This window comes from Rhinatrema bivittatum, chromosome 10 (assembly GCF_901001135.1).
Source record: "Rhinatrema bivittatum chromosome 10, aRhiBiv1.1, whole genome shotgun sequence".
Classification (NCBI taxonomy): Eukaryota; Metazoa; Chordata; class Amphibia; order Gymnophiona; family Rhinatrematidae; genus Rhinatrema; species Rhinatrema bivittatum.
Window position 1 is genome coordinate 68,296,434 of NC_042624.1, and position 12,559 is coordinate 68,308,992.

General features: G+C 44.6%; 1 long non-coding RNA gene across 4 annotated transcripts in view; it reads left to right on the forward strand.

The window, feature by feature from the left end:
• The first annotated feature begins 9,006 nt into the window (after nucleotides 1–9,006).
• LOC115100480 overlaps nucleotides 9,007–12,559 on the forward strand; it is a 241,054-nt gene continuing 237,501 nt past the window's right edge. For 3 of the 4 annotated variants that reach the window (XR_003859098.1, XR_003859095.1, XR_003859096.1), the window contains exon 1: nucleotides 9,007–9,621. This is a non-coding gene — a long non-coding RNA (uncharacterized LOC115100480). The remainder of the gene's footprint in view (nucleotides 9,622–12,559) is intronic. The other variant, XR_003859097.1, reaches the window with a different exon arrangement.

The window sequence follows — 12,559 nt, forward strand, 5'->3', positions numbered from 1 at the left end:
TGGTCTGACCCAACATGGCACTTCTTATGTCCTTATTGTGTCACCTCAGTAAAAGCAAGGTTCTCAACCTTTTTTCTGTCAGGACACACCTGAGAGATGGATGTTCACATGTGTGACACACTGAACACATGACCATCATGGGAGTAAATATAAGTATGTGCTCTGCATTCACAGGAATCCCCTTGACTCCTAACAATAGGTGCAGAGCAGAACTAAGACATTTTCCCGTACAAATACCATACAAAAAAGATATTCTGATTCTGGTCTCATCTCAATAACAGTATCATAATCTCCCTCTACCAGGTGCATTGTAAAATAATACAAAACCTGGAAAAAAAAAACCATTCTGTACATGTTTACCAAACCTGCCACACACCTCAGCAGTACTAACTCCAAGAAATGAAACAGCAATAGCCCTACCCATGAAAAGGTAGCAGTTCACTACCAGTGCAATATAATATTAAGAAAATACAACAAAAAAGGCTGATACAAACCTCTAGTAAAGTACCTCATCTCAGTCACATACACATAGAACATGGACAGATTTGCCTTCACCAAATATAGAATAAAAGACCACAAATTATAAATGTGTAAACAAAACCTGGAATGGAATCCCCAAGACCACCTTCTGCATGCAGTGCAAAACTGGAGACTAGAAACAAAAATATATTTCTACCTACACTAAGCAAAGTCAAAGAGAGAAGAAATGCACACTCTCAAAACTGACATAGAATGGCCCTAGTACCCCGTCACTCCCCTCCATGCCCCATCACCTCTCGCTTCTCCCAAATATTCAATCATCCCTTCACATGCTCATATCCCTGTCCAACATTCCCAACACCTCCACCCCCACATCCTCTTCCCCGTGCTTCCTCTCTCCCCTGCTCGTCTCCCTGCCCTTCCCTACCCAGCATACATCTGACCACCTCTTTCCCACTCCTTCCTGCTCAGCATCTCTCAACTTCTCCTCTCCCCCAATCCAGCAGCCCCCATACCTCCATCTCTGCCTCCCCTTCCGTTTCTCCTCCCTGCCCAGCAACCCCCATCCCCTCCTGCCTCCACCTCTCCCTACTCAGAAACCCCAACCTCCTTTCCATCACCCCTTCCTCCCATGCCTTTCTGCCCAGCACATTTCCCCTTCTCCTGGCTCCCAGCCAGCAGAAAAATATTCAGTCCAATTCAGTCTCCCTCCCTCTTTACCAGCAGCAGATGAAAGCGAGAAGCATTGAGGAGAGGAAGAAGATGATGAGGCAGCAGAAGTCTGCAGTGGATTTATAAAGCACGCACCTCTCTCCTTCATGCTCCTGCTTTCACATCCAGGCCCCATGGGGTAAAGAGAGCATCAGCGGCCTCACTGCCATGTCAGGCAGGGGAAGATAAAGTTGGTGTCCTGCCGGGCCCATAGGAACAGGAATTGATGCTATCTTGCTAGGATCTGAGTGAAGGAGGAGGGAACAACCTCCCACTGGACTAGGAAGAGAAGGAAGCAAGAGCAGCTTCCTGCCATACCCAGTAAAGGAGAAGTCAGCCAACTCCTGCCCAGACTGATCAGGAAAGAGCAGCCTTCTGCTGGGTCTGCGACCCACCTCCTGTGACCTCACGACACACGTGTGCCCTGACACCCCTTTTGAGAACCACCGATTTAAAGGATCAGTGTGCATTGTAAGTTTGATTGCCTATTTATTTATTTGTTTATTTATTTTACTTACAAAATGTATAACTTGCACTATCAACATTTCATGTGCAGACTTCTAAAAAGTCAGGTTGTAGTGGATGATTCCATCTAATACGCTAAAGCCCGGATTTTCAAAGGCCCGTGCGGGTAAAAATCGGGGTTTACGTGCGTGGCCGGACCTTGCGCGTGCCGTGTGCATTTTAAAAAACGGGCCGGGCCGGGCCAGGCCACGCGCGTAAACCCCTGTATGCGCACAAGTGCCAGGCCCTGAAAAAGGGGCAAGCTGGGGGGGGCAGTAAGTAGTGAAATAAAAAAAAATTGGGGTAGGTAGGTATGGGTTAGGGGTCGGGGTGGAGAGGGGAAAGGGAAGACAGGGGGTTAGGAAGTTCGCTCCCAGTCCGCTCCTTAATTGGAGTGCTGGCGGGCGCATGTTATAAAATCGGGGCATCCACGTCCGCGTGCCGGTAAACCGCGCGCACATGGACGGCCGTGTGCTCCTTTTAAAAATCGACTCCTAAAGTTTCAGCACCGGCAGAATTATTAAAATCCTTAGCAGTCTCCATTCTGGTTAATGTTACTATTGTGTCCTACAATCTGCGTAATTACAGTCTGAGCTGGGAACAGCACTCTTTTGAGATGAATTTTTGCAAAGTTCTGGGAAAGGGAAGAAAGAGAGAGTAAGTGAGAAAGAGAGAGAAGGGGAGGAGGGAATGAAATTCTCCCATTGTTAACAGATTGGAATTAACTGCAGAGAAACCTTGAAATTTAATGACAGTGTGCTAAAAGCTTCTTGGTTGTGTCTCATTAACACAATTAACTGTTCCATTTATATCTCCCTGCCCTACAGGGCAGGCACACCTCCTGATGAGGACATAGATCTATCCTTTTTTTTTTTTTTTGCAAAGTTGGGCAAATTTCAGTTCATGCCAACTGAAATTTGCTTGACTAACACTGACTGAAGCAACTCTCGGACAAGTTTAGTGCTACTTTTGAAACTCCTTGCAAAGTTTTAATATTGAGAAACTCCCAGACTGCTTTTAAACAAGAGATCAAAAACAAGGGCTCACTCACCTGTTCCATATGACTGGGCCAGGTGGGCAGTGTAAAATGCCATGGCAGAATGAGCACAAAGGCTATTTCCAGACCTCTTCGTTCAAGTCCATTTGTTCCCAGATGACCACACATGCCGTACTTTGAGACAGACCTTGAAATCAAGAAAAAAAATACATGGGACATTTTTCTTTTCTCTTACTCTCGGGATTACTAGTTATAAAACACAGGGTACAGTTGGTAAAAGAGAATCAGCCTGATGAGTTTGTGTCCACTGTATCTCTTATTGGGCTTAACAGCTCTGCTCCTGAAATTTTAGAGAGGAAACTTTGTTGTCTTTTTTGTTTCCCAGGCAGACCTGAGTAAGAGGAGGCAACTTTATTTCAGGAATGTAAGCTCTTCTTTCTACGATCAACCAGTAAGAATATTTCCAGACCTACCCAGAGTAATGCAGGAAAGGTGCAAAGGTTTTCTCTCTCTTAGACAAGCAACCTCATCTTTAGGCACTGTTTATGTGAGTGTGTCATCAGATTTAATAATGATTGTTATATTTTTTATACTCCAAAACAACTCCAATCTTTTTTAGATTGCAAGCGCCTAATATTCAAAGATATCCAGTTAAGTTATCCAGCTACTACTTATTCGGATAACTTAGAATTGATATTCAGCAGCACAGCTATACTCATGAATATAACCAGATAAGTTCTAGTTATTGAGCAGGTCTAACTTATTCGGTTAACTTAACCAGATAAGGCTGAATATAGGCACTTAAGATAACCAGATAATTAAAGCCGCCCCAATCTGACTATTCCCCACCCATGACTTTCTGGTTATTTACTTAGCCGGATAAGTGACTTTTCCAGTTAAGTGGCGGCCAGTGAACATAGCCGGATATTCAATGGCCACTAATCGCGCTTTCAATATTGGACCCCAAAATATTAATATCTTCTTCTGTTCCTAATCTGAGTCAGTGAGGAATTTTGGGTATTTAAGCAGAGAACATGCAAAGTGATTTCTGTTAAATATTTCCTTGTTCTCCCAATTATTTCCAGTTTCCTCCATTCATATTGTGTGACCTAGAATTTGGACTTGTTCTTTTTGATTCAATAAGTCTATGTTAATTATTTTGTTTTTTTATTTCCATGTGTTTGGCTTTGATAGTTATTGAAAATTCAATAAATAAATAAATAATGATAAAAAAAAATCCAATCTGAGGTTATTTTAAGCCAATTAGATTCTTTCAACTACAATAATCACCTTGAAGTCCGTATCGATTAAGCGCGGGAGCAGAAAAGCAATCCAGCTAAATTTACACAGAATTAAGCAGAACCTACTCAGACAAGTGTTCTGCTGAATATACCTGGGTAAAGTCATGTAGGGACCCTCTAGGTCCTGACGAGCTATTTTGTTCCTAGCTTAATGCCTATGCTAGCATTAGGTTAGAGGTAGGCACTTCCGATGGGGATGCCTGGATTGGTCAGCTAACCTGCATGCCACGCTCGGGGAAGAGTTTATGGCATGATTGCTAGAGTTTTGGAGAAGCAGGAGAAGTTTGCAGAGTGATTCCCATTTGTTCAGGTCCCGTAGACTAAGACCACGGAAGAGGCACATTCCTGGCCCTGCACCCTGTGGTCTGGCAGGGAGTATGAGTGGAAGAAGATGTTTTGTGAGAGTCTGTTTTTTGAAAGAGGTTTGGATTTTTTTGTGTGGAGCCTTGATTCTGCCTCAGCAGGTTCCCCCTCCACCTGGAGGAGGTCAGGATAAAGAACTATGATTTCCTACCTAACCTGCCATACAAAGGAGGGACAGCAGTTTCTGGCCAGAGTTGTGACTTGCAGTTTTTGAGAAGACTTTTATTCCTGTTGTTTTGGGAGGCATTTTTGCCACCAGCTCTTTCCTGCAGAAGGAGAAACAATTTTAATTTTTGCACTTTTGGGGATTTTCTAACCCAGAGATTCAGGATTAACATAACATAACAGCCTACCCTTCTGTCACTCAGATGTGGCTGTGAGAAGATCAACTGGAGAATTTTTTGGTTGCTAATTTGTAATGAAGATATTTTTTGTTACAGTAAATTTTTATTGGAACAGCCCCACCAAGCATGCCCAGTGTCTTCTGTGAGAATACACGGTGCCTTTAAAACAAGGACATTTCAATTGTAAGTACATCTGAACAAGAAAGAGACAGAGACTGTGGGGTAGATTTAAAAAAGTTGCGTGCGGGCGTACATGTGTGCGTGAGTTATAAAATCAGGGGTTGGCGCACGCAAAGGGGTGCACAATTGTGCACCTTGCAAGCGCCGAGCTGCGCTGCCTTCACCCGTTCCCTCCCAGGCCGCTCCAAAATTGGAGTTGCCTGGGAGGGACAAAACCCAAAATTGGAGCGGCCTGGAAGGGAACTTCCCTTCCCCCTAACCTGATCTTCCACCCCTTCCCCTAACCTTCCCCCCCCCCAGCCCTACTCTAACCCCCACCAAAATTTGTATCTTACCTTTTACGCCTGCCAACACACAATCCTCCAACACAGCGGCAATGGCTGCTCTGTCGGAGGCCTCTGGCCCTGCCCCAAACCACCCCTTTAGTAAAGCCCCGGGAATTACACGCGTACTGGGGCTTTATGTGCGTCACCGGGCCATTTTAAAATAGGTCCGGAGCGCGTAACCTTTTTAAAATCCGGCCCTGCGTGTTGGTCCTCAGCCTTGGCTAGAGTCCCTGAGGTTGAATCTTCCTCTCCTCCGGAAAGAACCCTGGCGTCCCAGGACAAGTGGACTCTTTTGTTGAGAGAAACAAGAAAGAGTGCAAGAGAAGGGAGTTGGGGGCTCAGGATAACCATGTACCCCTGTATTCAGGACATCCACCAAAAAAGGGGGCTACAGTTACAAAGATACAATTATCTGAATAACTTTAGGACAGATATTTTTTTGACCACATTTATTCAGTTACCTTTGTCCAGGCAGTGCTGAATATTAGTGCTGCCCTGACAAAGTGAAATTGTGCCTTGGGAATACCCCAGTGCCACTGCTTTGTCCCTGGCTAAATTTCTTAATGAGTTAATTGGATAAAATTTAGCTGGGGAGTATGTGTGTGTGTGTGGGGGGGATATTCACATTTTGGGTTTTGTCTGGAAAATTAAAAAAGTTAACCGGACAAACTCTTTGAACATTGGTCTCAATATTTATTTAAAATATTGAAATGTCCAATAAAAAGGAAGGACTGATTTACCCCTCTTTTGTAAAACTCTGGAATATTTTGCCATTTAGAAGTATGAAGGGGGTGGTTCTAGTCACAGGAGAAGCTTCTGCTGAATTTCCTACCAAAGGTTTCCATCCCAGAAGATGAACCATCCATTCCTCCCAGCCTCACTTTCTCACCCCACTCATGATAATTGACAGTGATGTGTGATGCACTGTATAATTAGAGCCTTCAAAGACTTCAAATAAGTGAGAATTGAAAAGAACACTGTGACAATCTGTTACTTCAGATTCTAGGGGACATATCTGTGACAATCTGTTATTTCAGAATCGAGGGGAAGTAGAAGAGCACTGGGCAAAAGTAAAAGCCAACATTAAAGGGGCAAGTAATCTTTTTGTAAGGAAAGTAAATAAGGGTAAGAGGAAAAGAAAAAAAAAAAAAAAGACCGCTTTGGTTTTCTAAAGAAGTAGCTGAAAAAGTAAGGGAAAGGGTTAGCATTCATAAACTTTAAGAGAATGCAGAAGGAGTAAGCAGGAAATAATATACGGAAAAGCTAAGAGACGATTGGAAAGTAGTCGGGAAACAGAGTGTAAATGGAAGAAAAATAGCAACTAGAGTAAAATGGGAGGACACGACGTTTTGTATATGTTAGTGATAGAAGGAAGTGCAAAAGTGGCCTTGTAAGACTCAGCGATAAAGGGGAGGAATATGGAGAGGCTGAGGAGGAAATAACAAATGCTTAACAAATATTTCAGTAGCGCCCCCCTCAGGTGACACAGGGAAACCTGCTGCCAAGTCAGGGAGGTGTGCTATACAGAACCCCATCTGCACCTATGTTAGGGGGAACAGAATGGGGGTGTACGTTTTTTGGAATAATGCTGAGAATTATTATTCTTGTGCCTCCCCAAACCCCCTGTTTTTCCACACCCAGATCCTGTTTTGCTCCCCACACCAGAGAACGGCAGAAAACATTCATAACACAAATCTGCACTTTTACCTTTTACTAATAGCATAAAACTGCATTCAAGGCCAACAAGGAAAGTGGGGGATAAGGAAGGAGAATCCAACGAATAGCAACAACAGTAAGAGAGCCATATGCATATAAATCACCGTAGTAAATACAGGTGTAGTGACCCCTTGAGGTCTCCACTAGATGCTGCTAGTCTCAGCTCTTGGGAGGTCAGCTGCAGAACAAACCATTCATTATAGCATCTCCCCCAGAGTTTGGCTGGAATTGGATGTCCCCTAGGCACAAGGGGTGGGGGGCTAGTTTAGGTGAGATTAAGGCAGATGTAGTTTCAGAAGGGAAGGTTGTGTTTCCTGTGTGCTCTCTGAGTTAGGCTCCCAGTCTGACACAGGAGCAGAGAGGCGCATGCCTTGCCAGTTCCTGTAACAGGGCTGGAAGGATGAGGGATATTTTAGAAGCTTTCTACAGTTTTCCTTGTTTTCTATATCTTTGATCTGTTCCATTCCTGGCAGGCTGAATCTCCTGCTCAGGCCGATCAGGAAGGACTGTACGCCTTTTCAGCCTGCATAAAAAGAGTTTGCAGCACGCAGTGTGAGAAGAGATCCTGTTTCAAATTGTATTTTTCCACTATTGGGGAAAGGGAGATTTTGTTCTGCTCCCTTCTTTTTCCCTGAGCTGGAGATCTGTGGTAACTGTTTCCAGTACAGGCCTTTCCTCCTGGGAGGCCAGCTTCTGTCTTTTGATGAGGAATCATCATCAGGAGATCCCCCAACTGGAGTTTCCACCCCAGGACACAGGACACTGCCAGGTAAAGTTTGGGATTCAACATGGACCTCAGGTACTTTGGGAAGGGATGCAGTCACTGTTAGGATTCCCCAGCCACCTTGGGATAAATCATCTTTCCTTACCATGGAGGACACGCAGGTTCCAAGTTCCTGCCTGGAGGGACATTTCTACAGATTTATAGAGCATTCAAATCCTGTTTCATGTAAATCTGGGAACACTCGATGTATCTGGACACTTTATGTTTTGTATCTGTTGATTCTTTTAAGAGGATTTACAGTAAACTTTATTTTGAACACCCATCCAGTGAGTCCTGCCTGGTTTTTAAGTGTACCTGCCCCTAAGAGCTATGGTAACATGCACACACATGGGAGAACACTACTTCCTGGGCTAAGAAGGTTAGTCTTCACCCCCACAGAATGGACCCACAGCTTGGGGACTCAGGAAAGGGGAATGAGGAGTGTGAAGATTGTTCATAAAAGAATTGATAACTGGGGCTATCAGGATATGTGCCATCCACCAAGAAAGGGTTATACACGTATTATAGCAAATTATTCATGCATATACTTAATAAAGTAAACAACTGTTGTCAGCTATGGATATATTTTAAACTGAGTACCTAATCAATCTATAAATTTACCTTTCCTATTCCAGTCTTTGTTTTGCACAAAAACAAAACAATAAAAATAACAATGGCCAAACAATGATAAAGGAAGAAAATCAGAGGACTCCTCAGGTCCTACTAGCTCTCTTATAAGTCCCTTTAGGGGGTGAGGGGTGGTTTTTTTTTTTAATGCCAGTAAAGCCCCTCTTATCAAAAGCAGTTACTCCCTCCCAATGAGATGGCTGTCCTTTCTTTGCAGCCCTTGGTTAGACAGCTGGTCAGCTATTTTATTCACCTTTTCAGCAAGTCTATTATATTCTTCAGAAGCCACGTAAGCTAAGTTATTCCTGGATGTGACAGCCTTTCTGAACTGCTGTGTACTTGTCTTATCACCAATGGGAAAAACGTGAAGTGCACTACCTCCTCCAGCTCCGGGATCCTGGGACTGCCTGCCCCCGGAACTTCAACAGTCTCTGATCCCTCTCCAGACACAGATTTCTGTCCCCTTCGTTCTCGCCCTGCAGCTTAATCGTTGCTCCCTCCCCCTCCAGATAGCCCGGGAAAACAAAGAAAGCTGGTTTGAGTTTCCTTCCTGTGCTGATAGGCTGGTGCATCCTCTGACGTCGTCTGCCTGGGAATAGCTAGCGTTGATTGGCTCACAAAATCAGGTGATCCCTTTTGGTTTTACTTATATAGGATACTGCCGCTTTCTTGTCTTTTTCTTTCCATTAGGCAGTCCAACTGTCGCTGATTAACCTGACAGATACTGGTTCTGAGGCGATGGCAGCTTTATGCAAGTGAAGACACAGAGCTCTTTGAACATTTTTCCTTCTCTCCTCTGGTGGATCAGCTAACCTGCTGTGCATTGTCACATCTCCCTTTGACAGGTCTAGAGCATATCTATAATAGGTCAGCTGTAGGCAACTGTCCTGGGCCACATTATTAAATCCCAGCACAGCATAAGCTCATGCAGGCAGGAACCTGAATTATAGTACCCTGCCACATATGTGCTTGGTGTTCACTGAGGAAAGGCCAGGAGTGGGATTACAGAAAACAGACTCATATGGGATTGGAAGTGAGGTAAACCTCAAATAATTTTCAGAAGACAGTATTTATGAGGAACTGGCTAAACTAAAAATAGATAAAAGTGATGAGGCCGGACCGGATACATCCATGAATATTAAGGGAACATGAAGAAGCGCTTGGAGCTCCACTGGCTAACCTTTTCAATGATTCTTCAAGGTTAGGCGTAGTTCCAGAGGACTGGAGACAGGTGGATATGGTTCCTCTTCACAAAGGTGGAAGTAAGAAGGATTCTGGAAACTGCAGAGCAGTGAGTGTCACCTTTGTGGTAAGTAAATTAATAGAATCACTGCTAAAACAGAGGATACTGCATTTTTTTAAAATCTGATGGATTACAAGATTAGAGAGCATTCTGAGTCTAGATACCAAAATGCAAAGATCACATTTTCATTAATTCCTTAAGTTTTATGGTCCTCCTCTGGCTATATTTCTCAGGTACTGGAAAAGTCTAATTGCGTACATAAAAGCAGTGAAGAGCAGACTAGAAGAGCTTGCGTTTTCTTGTTTGAGAAAGAATATGTAATTGAACCTTTCTAGTGGTTGAGGCCTAACAGCTGCTGCTGGCCTTGATGGATCTGGACTAGCCAGATTGTGTGCATACCTACATCCGCTTGCTGCGTCGATGCACCATTTGTTTGCTGCCATGCTCTGCCATGAAGTGTTGATGCCACATTTTTTGCTGCTTTACTCCTATATTCTATATAAGTTGCCGTCTCATGTTGCCTTGGAGTGTTCGTGCCACTGTTCATGATGCTTTGCCCCTCTCGTCATGCCTTGGGGTTTGATGAACACTGTCTTGTCTTCACTCAGTGTCTTAGAATAGTCATGCCACTGTTCATTCTGCTTTTCTCCTATTTCTGTGCCGCCGGGGGGGGGGGGGGGTGTTCATTCCACTGGAGTCTGAGTTTGACCCCACCCGGCACAAAGAGGCTGAAGCTGAGCCCAGGCGGGAACGAGCGAGCTGATTAGGCTGTAGGTTATCCCAGCAGGGTTTGAGATGCTGTACTCTGCTGTCTGTAGCATAAAGATTAGAAACTGGCTGAGGCAGAATTCTAGGAGCCTGGGAGAAAGAACTTGCCTTAGACGTTAAGGGGTAGATATTCAAGCCATTTGGACAGATAACTGAAAAGTTATCCTTGTAAATGGCTAAAATGGCAATTTCAGCCAGTTATCCAGTTAAATTATAGCCGGATAAGTTGTTATCTGGCTATAATTTAGCCGGATATAAAAAGGGTGTTCTGGGGACATTCTGGGGAGGAGTTTCTGTTATCTGGCCAACTTAGCCAAATATCAGATATGTGTGGGTAAGTTAGCTGGATAACTTTAGATCTATTCGGAAGCAGGCCTAAAGTTATCCAGCCTCCTGAGGCCAGATAACTCCCTACTTACCCAGATATCTTCAGAGATACCCCAGTAAGTAGTGCAACTTAGAAAAAAAACAACAAAACTCTGAGTCGTGGGCCTCCAGGCCTGATGCTCAACCCCCTACCATCACATCTCTACCTCCTTCTCTCCTGCTGTCCCAAAAATGTGCCACAATCTAAAAGACAAGCTAAAGTTAAAAAAGAGTGCCATTGGCCTGAGCCTCCTATCCCGCCCCCTGCTAAAAAAAATCACTACTTTACCCCTTCTGCCTCCCCCAGGCATAGACTCCTCTCTCCCATGCAGACACCTCCACCCACCCATTACCTTGAACATCTACCCCCCTCCTCCTGCTGGGATGGCTTTGCGCTTCCAGTGTTATTACCTAATGGGCCGATACAGTAAAAGTCGCGGGAGAGCTGGCGAGCACCCACTCTCCCGACGAGCGCACAGGCCAGTGTCCTGGGCATGCGATTCAGTATCAGCCCGTATGCAAATGAGGGCCTGTGGTAAAAGGAGGCGCTAGGGACACTAGTGAGTCCCTAGCGCCTCTTTTTGGACAGGAGCGGCGGCTGTCAGCGGGTTTGACAGCCGACGCTCAATTTTACCGGCGTCAGTTCTCAAGCCCGCTGACAGCTACGGGTTCGGAAACCGGACGCTGGCAAAATTGAGCATCCAACCCGCGGGCCACGGGCAGATTTTTAATTTTTGATTTTTTTTTTTTTAATTTTTGGGGCCTCCGACTTAATATCGCTATGATATTAAGTCGGAGGGTGTACAGAAAATCATTTTTTTCTGCTTTTCTGTACACTTTCCCTGTGCCGGCTGAAATTAAAATGTGTGGCTTCGCTGCACATTTTACTTTCTGGATCACGCAGGAATGACTAATAGGCCCATCAACATGCATTTGCATGTTGCGGGCGCTATTAGTTTCAGGGGAGTTGGCCACGCATTTTCCACGTGCTATTACCCCTTACGGTATAAGGGGTAAAAATAGCGCATCAAAAACACGGGGGCTAACAGTACGCTCAGCCTGAGCGCACTTTACTGCATCGGCCCGTAAGTAATGCTGGAAATGGCCACCATCACATAGCAGAGGGATCCCAGCAGGAGGAGGGGGTAGATGTTCAAGGTAACGGCTGGGTGGGAGGGTGTCTGCATGGGAGGGGGTAGTGTATGGCTGTTTGGGGGGGCAGAAGGGGTAAAGTAGTGATTTTTTTGCAGGCCAGCGGTGCTTTTTATAACTTTAGTTTGTCTTTTAGATTGGGGTACATTTTTTTGGGACAGCAGGGTAGAGGGGGTTAGTAATGTGATGGTAGATGGGGTGGACATCGGGCCAGGAAGCCCATGACTCTGAGCTTTTTTTCCTAAGTTGCGCTACTTACCCGGATATCTCTGAAGTTATCCGGGTAAGTAGCATATTATCCAGCCACACGAGACCGGATAACTTTAGGCCTAAGTGGCCATATTCAATCATTGGCTGGGTAGAGATAAAGTTATTTAGCTATATGTAGCTGGAGAACTTTAAACAAGTATACTCAGCAGGAGGTTTATCCCATGAATATAGTAGACAAGTTATCAGGCTAACTTTAGCTGGATAACTTATTCACTAGACGGCCTTCTGATCGCCAGTTGCACTGGACTTCCTTTGACAAATCTCAGAGCTGAAGCAGTGAGCTATTATTCTTGGTAGAAAGTTTTACTAAGCTGTGAGTGGAAACTGCTCTCTTGCAGTTCAAAACTGAAAGAGATTTGAACTTTTTTAACTGTCTCTAGTTCGAGAGAGACTATTCATAAACATTTCTTGTCCAAATCTGAAGGGAAAACATTTGTCCTGGACTCTG